A 10,524-nucleotide genomic window follows, 5' to 3' on the forward strand; every position below is an offset into this window, starting at 1 on the left:
AGATCCCTGATGGAGGAATGGATTCCCTGATGTCTAATAAAATAGTCTCCCCCCATTGGTACTTCTACATTCTAGTTTTATAAATGTTCTCATTAAGATTCCCTTAAATCTGGTAAAAGCTGGACCACATCCTGCATCCTTCCTTTCAAAGAGCACAGGACAGTTGTGTTTTCTACCTACCTGGCCACCAGGCAGCATAAAGTTTTTCATAATTGAGTAATTTTTCTGAGCGTATCAGCAGTGGTGGGAACCGACCAGTTCCAAAAGCAAGGAGAGTATGGATGTTGTAGAGGGAGAGGAAGAAAAGCATGGTATCAAAGTCTTCTTAATTTTTCTTGCAAAGACAGTACCATCTTCTGCCGAAATCTTTGTAAGGAGAGATAGGAACACGGCATTCAGACACTGTTACAGTGAACCAGACCCTGAAGAAAAGCATCTCAACAGCTCTCTGTAGGTTTCTGTACATGTGCAAGGGGGAATACGTACTTCTTTTTACTTCTGCTTGAGAAAATGGCTGTCATTGCAGGTCTGTCTCTCTGGCTTACATTTCCTGTCCTGTTGCCCATATTCTCACATTCCTAACTAGCACCACCACATATGTATCTTATACAGAAGGGTTGCCGTTCACCAGTTCCCAGAAAGTCTTATCCAGTAAGAAGAGCTGCAGCACCTGGATGCGGTTGGCATACAGACCTTACCGGAGCCAAGAAGTGTCTCCGTACTATGGCTCTTCTTTGCCCCTTTCCATCTCTGTCTGATACCTCTTAAGGGATGTGTGTTCTTCTCATGGTGCTGCTTGAATCCCAAGCTACAAGGCTTTACAGAACCATCCAAAGCAGTCCAGTAATGCTCCTTTACTCTGTGCTGATCACATGGCAATTTCAAATGACTTGAGCATTTCACATTTTTGTGTAATCTCCTTAATGTGGGGGCACTTTGGGAGCTCTCAGATTGCAGGGAGTTCAGGGTAATTTTAACTTGTTGGAACACTACAAGTTTCCACAGATCTGAGAATGGAGGTTTGGTGGAGTTTGGAGCTGCAGCTCGTCTGCACACTGGAGGCAGGGGGGCAGCAGGTCTGTTTGCCTTTCCTCTAGAGCAGGCACTTACCAGATCAGGACACTGGTTGGCACCTAACAGCTGCCTTGGAGAAGCAAAGATGCAAGTGTGCCAGGAAGATGGGCATGTGCTTGTTTGCAAAGGTGACATTTCAAATTGGACTGAATGGTGATGCTGCCTGTGCAAGGGAATGTAGTTATAATATTTGCTGGACAGTGGTTACTACTCAGTCGTGTTTTATTGGCAACACATTGACACACAGACTATTATACAAACTCTTTGAAATGCTTATCTGTGGTCTGACACTGCTCATCTATAAACAATTATAATCTCCCTGCCTCTATATCTTTTCCTGGTTTGGGGGTTTGTAACCTGTTATGGGTGAAAAAGCCCTTTTGATGTGGCAGTTCCCTGTGCATCGTATTTACCAGTGATTTTTTGGAGAAGCATTTGGGTGTCTGGTAATCTGGTCAACCTTCAAAAGAATCAATGGATGAGCAAAGACATGAAGCAGCTTCCATGAAAGAAACAGCTAAGTAGGTGAGGATTCTAGCCTCGAAAAAGTGAGGGAAAGGGGGGAAGTATATTAGGAGTCAACTAACCAGTGAGTGGCACGGAGAAGGTTATCTAGATCCTTCATGCTTGCTTACTCTGAAGAGTTGGATTATAAAAGTAGACTGGTGGCTGCCAAGTGCAGAGCAACCCAAAGGATACAGTGTTTGAAACTCAGAGATGTGCATGTTCTTTTCCCTTAACCTGAGTTGCTCCTCTTGGCACGCTGAGCAGTTGCACTGTGTAACTTGTTACGAGAGAAAGCTGTGAGCACAAAAAGCTTCTTCCAGTTTAAAATTAGATAACTAATGAAAGATATGTGACTGGGCTACTAAGTGCAACATTAACATCTCTGGCTCTGGGTCTCCCCGAGCTGGAAAACACTGAAGCCTGGTGAAGTGCTGCATGCAGGGATCTGGTGAGTCTGGTGTGCTCTAATGCATTCCCTTAGCCCAAAGGTGTGCTTGGTCCCTCTCCCTTAAGCTTCTTTTCAGGGTCAGATGGAAGAACAGAAACTGTGTGAGGTGAATTGTCCTGTTTCAGCTGGATAATGTGAATTGCAAGGCACCAGCTTAGCAAGAAAGATATTGCTGTGACTGAGATCCCATCATCCTCGAGCAACCTTTACTGAAGGCTGGGCTGAGCCCTCACAGGGCAGACTCTTTGGACCAGCATCAGTGGTGATAGAGTGATGTGACAAACTTCTTCCCCTCCTCCTCTTTTTAAGGAAGCTGTATCAGACTGGGCAGAACCTCCACATCTTTCATCCTCTAGCCAAAGTCCAGAGAATGGGGTTTTTGCCTGCCCTTGTGAAACCTTAAAGAGGACAAATGCTGAGCCAGGTCGAGTCTCCTCCAGCAGCCAGAGAAAGGGAGTTTGAAGGGGTGTGTGGAGCACCTCGGGCTGACACACGGTACTGACAAAAAGCAGACCATGCTGAAATACAGTGGTGAATGGATGTAGTCCTGCTGCAGAGAAGTTAGTTCTCCCTGAGGCATTAGTTCTTTCCACAGAAGACCTGAAGTCCGGGAGGTTTCCTGCACGCCGGCTGCTCCCAGGGCCTGTGAGCATCCTGGTCCTGCTCCACGCTTGGTGGCAGAGCTGGGGCTGCAGGACGCTGCCAGCATCCCTTGCCTCTGCTGATGCCTGGGAGAGATCCAGGGAAAGGAGCTTGTTACTCTCAATAGCTAGACTGCAGCTGATTGTCAAAGGCAGCCTAATTTAATTAGAGCTGAACCGGATCATTATTTAATGAGAACTGAGACTAATTAATTTTTGGAGTCACAGTATGAAAGATGCTTTGTTCCTTTTGAATAAGTAATTAAGTGAAGCGTACACAGACACTCTCTGCTTTGCTGCATTTGCAGAGAGTTTGTTCTCTTTCTTATCTCCATCTTATTTGTATAAGCACTTTGGAATTAGAAATTAATTGTTTTGTTGCTAATGACATTGGGTACAGTTATCTGGCTTTAGAACTGCAGACTTTGTCCAAGTACCAGAGCTTTGTCTCCCAGAGGACACTGACCAGACAGAATCACTCTGCATGTGGTCATGGGTACAAAAGAGAAGACAGCTGCCCAGGGATGATGAGTTGTCTTTGAACTGCTCTGAGCTAAAGCTACTTCTGCTGCTCAGGAACAGAGTGGCAAGTGACAGCGTTTCACAATACCAGCTCCGGTTGGTTTTCCAGCGTAGACAAGTTAGCTTTCATGTGGCTTATCCTCACCTTGTTCTGCCAGAGCAGTACGGTGTCGCCACAATGCTTAGCTGCCTGTCTCTGACAGGAGGAGATTGTGTCTGTTCTTATTTCGTTTGTAGTGGCCCTGTGTGCATCACTGCGCTGCGTTGGATCAGAACAGCTTGGCTGTTTTGTTCTTCACTCCCGTAAGAACCTCAAGGGCTCCAATCTTTGAAAACCATGGATTAATATTTTGAGTTCTGATGTTTCTGGAGCAGTCTTGTGTGACTCATTCCTCATTGGCACTAGCAATTAACCCACAATGTTCAATATCTGGCAGGTCATTTCCATTAGAAAGCAAACTTGGTGTTTGAGCCCAGTGGTTTTTAGGATGTTTTTGATGAATCCTTTTCATTTGCAAAGTTCAATACATAGAGCTTCGTGGTTCCCAGCATCTGAGTTGGCACACAGCTGAGAATAACCATCTCCATGATTTTTCTCAGGACCTTCCTTGGTTTGCATATTTTGTGGGTTCTCTTTGCTCCCTCACTGTACACTTATGTACATCAGGTATACCTGTGGGTTCATCCATGTGAGTCTCTAAGGAAACCATGTGACATTTGCAAGAATTTTCATCCGTGTTCATGTGCTTTCTGTGGTGAATCCTGCTGTAAAAGCTTGTTCTTTGAAGGTCGTGGGTTGATACAAGATCATGGTTGTATGACCAGTTTAAGCCATTGATATAGCATCTCTATTAAAACCTCCAGCACTTGCCCTACCTCAGCTTGGCCCATTAACACAAATGAATTAAAATTGTAAGTTTTTGTGTAGCCCAGCCTTATCGGAAAGAAAAGGAATAGTTTATACTGATGGTAGATAGAATCTAGGGCAATGATAGTGTGTCCCTGTCAGGATACTTCCATGCCACATCCCTAGATTGGTGGTTTGGGGTTTTTTTTGCTCCCATACATATCTTTGGAGATCCATCCTCATGTTCCAATGTCTTTCAAGGATGACAGAAAAAAACTCTTTCAGAGGGTTATTGCAGAATGGTGCATGTTTCAGACCTGTTGCACAAACAGGGAATGCATTGTTGATTCTTTTTTTGTCAGCCCCAGTTTCTACACCTACATATTCAACACCGGAGGAGACCTGTGCTGAAAGATGTCTTCAGAGAGTCTGTACAGCCTCAACTCTGGGACTCCAGCCTATTCTCCCTGCTGGGGTCTGTGCTGGATGCTATCTCTGCTATAATCATGCTTTCTTTCATTGCTTCAGGGCTGTTTCTTATTCCCTGACAGAGTCATTAATTTTTTCCTACTCTTACACATCTCTTTCTACACCTTTCAGATGGTCCAAATCCCTTTGATATTCTTCAGAAACTTCTAGCAGGAGGCTTTCTGGTCTTCTTACCTATAGGTCTCTCTAACTGCAGGCAGTCGCCTATGTTTCCTGGTTGCCAAAATGGCAAGGCAGTCCTGGCAAGATTTGTTCTTCCTTGCATTGTGACGGGAGCCCTGAAAAGCCATGCTGGTAGCTGTACCAGTTGTGTGCCTGTGTTTGGCCACCAGCCGGGTTTAAACCATGACAGTCAGCTGGGGGGAAGCCTTGGCCCATATGGCTCTTGCTGGGCAGGGAATGTTTCCAGAAAGGGGCTGTTGCTCCCTTTGATCCTTTCAATGTGGCAACAGAAGCAGTGACTGCAGGGCTCTTTGCCCTTTCTTTTACCCTTCCCAGCTCTGCTCCTCTCCCTGCTCATGCTCCTGCACCACTGGGAATTCTTAAGCCGCCGCCGGCGTGGAGAGGTGCTTTGTGCTTGCCTTGATGTGGCAGCACAGGGAAGGTCAGGTGAGGGTGCTGAGGGCTGCAGCAAGAGAGCCTCAGAGCAGGTGCACCGTGGTTAGGGCAGATGACTCTATCCAGTTACTCATCTCAGAGCCAGGTCTCCACTTATTTCTCCCTCTCCTCTTCTGGAAAGTTACTGTAACTTGCATATTTGTGATGCTTTCTGCCCCTGCAGGCAGGATGACTTGTTTACTACTATCCAGTCACCTGCAAATCACTTGCTTTAGGTCAGCTGCATCATCTAAGGACAGCCTGAATCTGCTGAATGCCTTCCCCAGCCTTGTTTGCACAGTTCTTGGCCACTGTGAAATGTGAGAGGTTCTCCTACAGTTTATGGATGGTCTGACCTGAGATTATGCTGGATGCATCATGAGGGATGAGACACACCCTGAGTACAGACCCTTGCAGCATCAGGCCTTGCTGGATGGAGAGGATGGCAATGCAGTGTTTGCAGACAGATGTGAGTCCCTCTCTGGTCTGGACAAAAGCCAGTGCTGGTCTGAGCCATGCGGCCATGGCTATGTTGGTGCTGGGTATATTGGCCTGGGCTTTCAGCCAGGTGCACATAACTGCACGTCTTTTGGTCCTGAGGTGAATCTTACCTGGTTAGGGCAGGGTTTGCTATGTGTCTGCTCAGAAGAGCAGGGCAGAGCAACTCAACATACTTACTCCATGGACATGCCGAGTGTGTCTACAGAAACTAGTAGTCGATCTTATTCAGATTAACAGTGAGGAATTTTCATCTTCATCTAGCATCACACGTCTTGAGGTCAACAGTGTTGAGATCAGCCAAAATCAATAAAATTCTACATTGTTAGTGTATCCTCGTTGCAGTGCAGCTGTCCTTGCTATGCAGGGAGCATAACTTAATCTCCCAGTGTGATGTGTTGAATTTATTGCTTGGTGATGCTCAGTGAATACAGAGTGGTGGGTGGGTAAAATCTTGCCTTTTGATTCAGAATTTGAACTGCATCTGTGAGTAAAACATACATTTGATGTGCTGACTCGAAGCAAATGATTCCCATTTGGACTGCAGTCTTTCACTGTCCTGCTTTCATCATTTCTCTGTGCTTACAGTGCCGATCTGGCTGGTACTGGGTGGCAAAAAGGGTGATTGGAAATGGAAATCATATTGAATAAAATTCATCACTGGTGGGAAGAAAAACAAGCAGTTTTTTATCCATTTATGTAAGGTGAGGGGGGAAGTCATTCAGATGAGGACACTGTTTCCCTTTTAATTTAGCTCTTGAAAAATGCCACAGTGAATTATTTAATCTCTTTAAGCGGATCCCCTAATCTAGCTTCCTCACAGGCATTTGCTCACAGTATCTATGTCAGGCTCTCAGCACAGGAAAGTTGCTCACAATGCTGACTCCTGTGCTAGGAGGGATTTCTGCATACCTGTTCCCCAGGCTGCTTGCTTGCTGAGTACTCCCCAGGGCATGAAAAGTGGGAAAGTACCAAAAGGGGAAAGATATAGCTGAGGCCTGTTAATTAAACTGAAAACAACATCCCAATGGCAAAAACCTTACTTAAGTCAGTGAGAATTCTGTTGTGACTTGAATAACGACAGAGTTTCAGTCCAGATCTGGATCCCATGTGTCCTGTTAATATTGGTTTGTGCCATTTGAACCCCTGCTTATAATATTTGAGTTTTGAAATTCAGTCTGCACTCTCATCCATGGGCTGCCCTTGGGGGATTCGGCTCTGGTCACTTCTTGGATGGTTACTGAATGCAACATTAAAGTCTAAACCAAACCAACATCTGTGGCGGAAAGGGAAGCCACCAGTTTCCAGGACCTTTGCAGAGATAAGTAAGACTGTGGCTTGCCTGAGGGCAAAGGGAACTCTGCAGATGGCTCTGGAAAGCTTTAGGAGGTCTTTGGAAAATGCTAGACTTCGGTCGGCTTTTTCCTTGAGGTGGAAGCAACTGATATTATTCTGCTCTTGCTTTCCTTATGGGTTAAAGTTGAACTAGAATGGCAGAGCAGGACTTTCTGGCTTTAGGTCTGGGACTAACTTCAAGGAAACCAGAGTCACTTCTTTTCATGCATGATGTCTCCAGCAGAGTTATTCTCAGTGTGCATGTTATCACCTTGTGTGATATATAATCCCCCAGAGGCTAGGACATGCAAGCACATGGTTATGAGCACCCACAGAAACACTGTGATCCCTTGCCCTGATGCCAGAGATAAATGCTTTGACTCTGGACTCTATTATATTCTCAGAACCAAACCACTCGGCAAACCTGCCTCATGATTCCACTCAACCCTGTCATAATGATTTTAGAAGAAAACCACAAGAAACGTGGTGGTTTTGGGTCCTTGTCAAAGCACAGCAGAAGAGCGTTGTTTGATTACTTTTTTTAAAAAATTCTTTTTAACGTTACATTCAGAGTGAAAGTCTGGGCATATACCTAAATGGACTGAAATGTAAAGAGGGTCTTACATATGATTGTGGTGAGAAACCACTGGATTTCATCTGAAAACTTACTGTGGATGCAGGAGATGAGACAATTTAAACTACAACTCTGTGAAATCCCGTCATGAAAATGGTATGTGCTTCTGGGTTATTCTACCCTTCCTCAGCTTTCTCTTTTGTCTACAAAGCTCTATTTTTTCCTGGTACACTAACAGATATAAACATTCAAACTTCATCTCTGTGAATTCAACATTTTCTTCTGTCCACTTTCTTCATGCTTTTTTCAGACACACACAAACAAAAAGTAGCCCATGGCATGTACCTGAAAAGGAGGTACCTTCCACACCAAAGTGCGGACACAGTTGCAGACAGCCACTGTGAAACAAAATCTTTTTGTGATGAGTAACAGCTCTGGAGCTCACTGAGCATCTGACCATTTATTACTGGTCAAGGGATTGCCTAGGTCAGTGGTGGTGTCCGTAATTACAAAACACTAGGCCCTTGTCCAGGTGGCTTGTGTAGACACAAGCACACCCTATAGCTATAAGTGTGCTTGAGGCTCTGGACTGGGCAGTGCTGTGGACAGGGCAGGGAGGAGGTGGCGGAACAGTCAGGCAGCTGCAGCCGTGTCTCATGACAGTGGGCAGAGCTGTGGGAAGGTGGCTGGGGGACTCCAGAGTCGGCAGCAAGTTTCTCCTCTTGGGTATCCACCAGCCTACGGGCAAGGCAGCCGGCCCCAGCTCTGCAGGGAGAGTTGGTAACTATGCTCACACTAAGAAAGCTGTGCTGCGTGGTAGCTCTGGCTGGCTTGGGTGCTACCACACCTTCATACAACCCTTCTCCCTGCCTAGCCAACAGGGTGAGATGATTATTGCTGCAGCAGGCATGAAGGGGACAGGATGGGGACTTTGTCTTCAGCTGCTGCTGTTTGCAGTACAATGTCCAAAGGTAGTCCCACCTTTCCTCATGCTGATGAGACACTGGTCCATGAAGTGATACAGCTGAAGCACTCACAAGGACTCATCCTAGCAGGATGTGTGTGGTGTGATAACAACCACAGTTAGAGCAGCCAGGTGGACAGCTAGGGGTGGAAGCACTTCCAGTCTCCCCAGCAAAGAAGCCCAGAACCTATCTGCCAGAGTCCTTTCCAAGTGCTGTAACTGCTGATGTTTCAGGGTATGAGCCTTTAGCAAGTGATCTGAATTGCTCATCCCTCTCTCAAGCTCTTATAGGACCAGCAACATCTGGATTAGAGGTCACCAGCAGGTAGCACTAGTGTGGCCCTCTGTGCCCTGGGAGAGGTAAATGTGCAATCCTTCCGAGAGGTCTGAAAGCTGATGCAGCAAAGGCCTCCTGGGATTAGCAACAGCAGCCTTCACGTGCAGAGTGTTCTTTCGTCTCCTCCAGCACTTTAAACAAGAGTGAAAAGGGTCCTAATGAAGCCAACCTAATGAAGCACATCACAGACTGAGCTCTTAGATCCCTTTAACGGTTGGAATTGTGAAATATTTGTTGCATCTGTAATTATGGAGTAGAACAGATGGGTAAAGCTTAGTTATAATTAAAGTCTAATGCACAGTAAAATAACCCAATGCAGCCAGTGATTCAGCGGCAACCAAAGAATTTTAATTCTTTCTTTGCTGGGCTTAAGCTTCAATTGCAGGAACTGAGACTTCAGGGAAAGTCTGTTGCATCACTTATTACATAGGGACATGGCTCTATATTAAAGGACTGTGTGGAAATTTTTGATTGCTATGTATTAAGTTATATTGTGTGGTCTTGCTTACCTTAGTAACTTGAAATCATGTGTGAAAAAGGCATGTGAATTGTTTTAACAACACAGAATCTGCATGTTGCAATCTGTTTTAGAAGAGACTTTCTTAAAGCCTGTCTGCCTAGTAATTGATTGCTAATGCTTTAGGATAAGTTATTTGGAAAGAGGCATTAATTAGGTGCTTTTAGCCAGGAACTCACTTTATTTGTAAAGCTGTTTTAAATGGTGTTATCAGTAATATCATTTAATGCATATTCAACACCACTTTCAAGTATGGATCCATTAGAGACCTCACGACATTAGAACGGGAAGCAATTAATAAGCTTCTCACTTCCTGGGAGACAGGAGACAGGGCTAAGACTTAGCATCAGGCAAAGAAACATGGAGAGGTGTTACTGTGAGCTTCACAGACTGTGGAAAGGTTTTTTTCATGGGATTTTTTTTGGACGGTGGTGGTGTTTCTACTCTTATTTAGAGCAGAGGGAGGTCTGTAATACAACCTGCCAAAGGTATGAGATACCAGCTCTCCCAGGAGAACAAGAACAGTTCTCAACCATTTCTGGAGACTGAGAAGACACCAGACAAATGCTATTATGAGCATTCCCCTTCCACATCTTCTGAGGTGACTTGCTGAAAAGAGTCACCTGTATCTACTTGGGATATTGGGACATCCATTAGTAGATTAGTGGTGCACTTGCCAAGGCTACAGCAGCCTGAGACATTTTGGAGGTGTTCCCTCCTTCCCTCCCAGCAGGCTGGAAAGAGCTATGTTAAGTGACAGGTTCTTCTCAAAGCTGAGATCAGCCCTTGGGTAGCCCCTGCTTTTTCAGGACCTATCCCAGGAGGACTTGGGTGGCACCTCTTGCATTGTGAGCATGAAGGGAATGCCAATTACCTGATGTTTGTTGTGGATTATAGGCAGACAGCCCGTAACTTCTCAGTGGCTAATGTGTGACAGCATCCCATGCATTTGGGTTGCCCTGGTGCTGAGGCTGCAGTGGATTTGGGTGCAGGCGTTGCCTGTATGGTAGGTGGGCTCCCTCGGACTTGCAAAAGCTGTTATTTTTAGCAGAGTTAATGCAGACTGTGGATGCTGCCTGGGCATCCTTGAGTAGGAGGCAGGCAGCGTTAAGGTTTCTGAACTGATGCTGTTTGAGCTTTGGAGCCCTACTCTTAAGAAGGGTGACTTGGGGGG

Source organism: Athene cunicularia (genome assembly GCF_003259725.1).
Source record: "Athene cunicularia isolate RWA chromosome 9 unlocalized genomic scaffold, athCun1 chr9_part1, whole genome shotgun sequence".
NCBI lineage: Eukaryota > Metazoa > Chordata > Aves > Strigiformes > Strigidae > Athene > Athene cunicularia.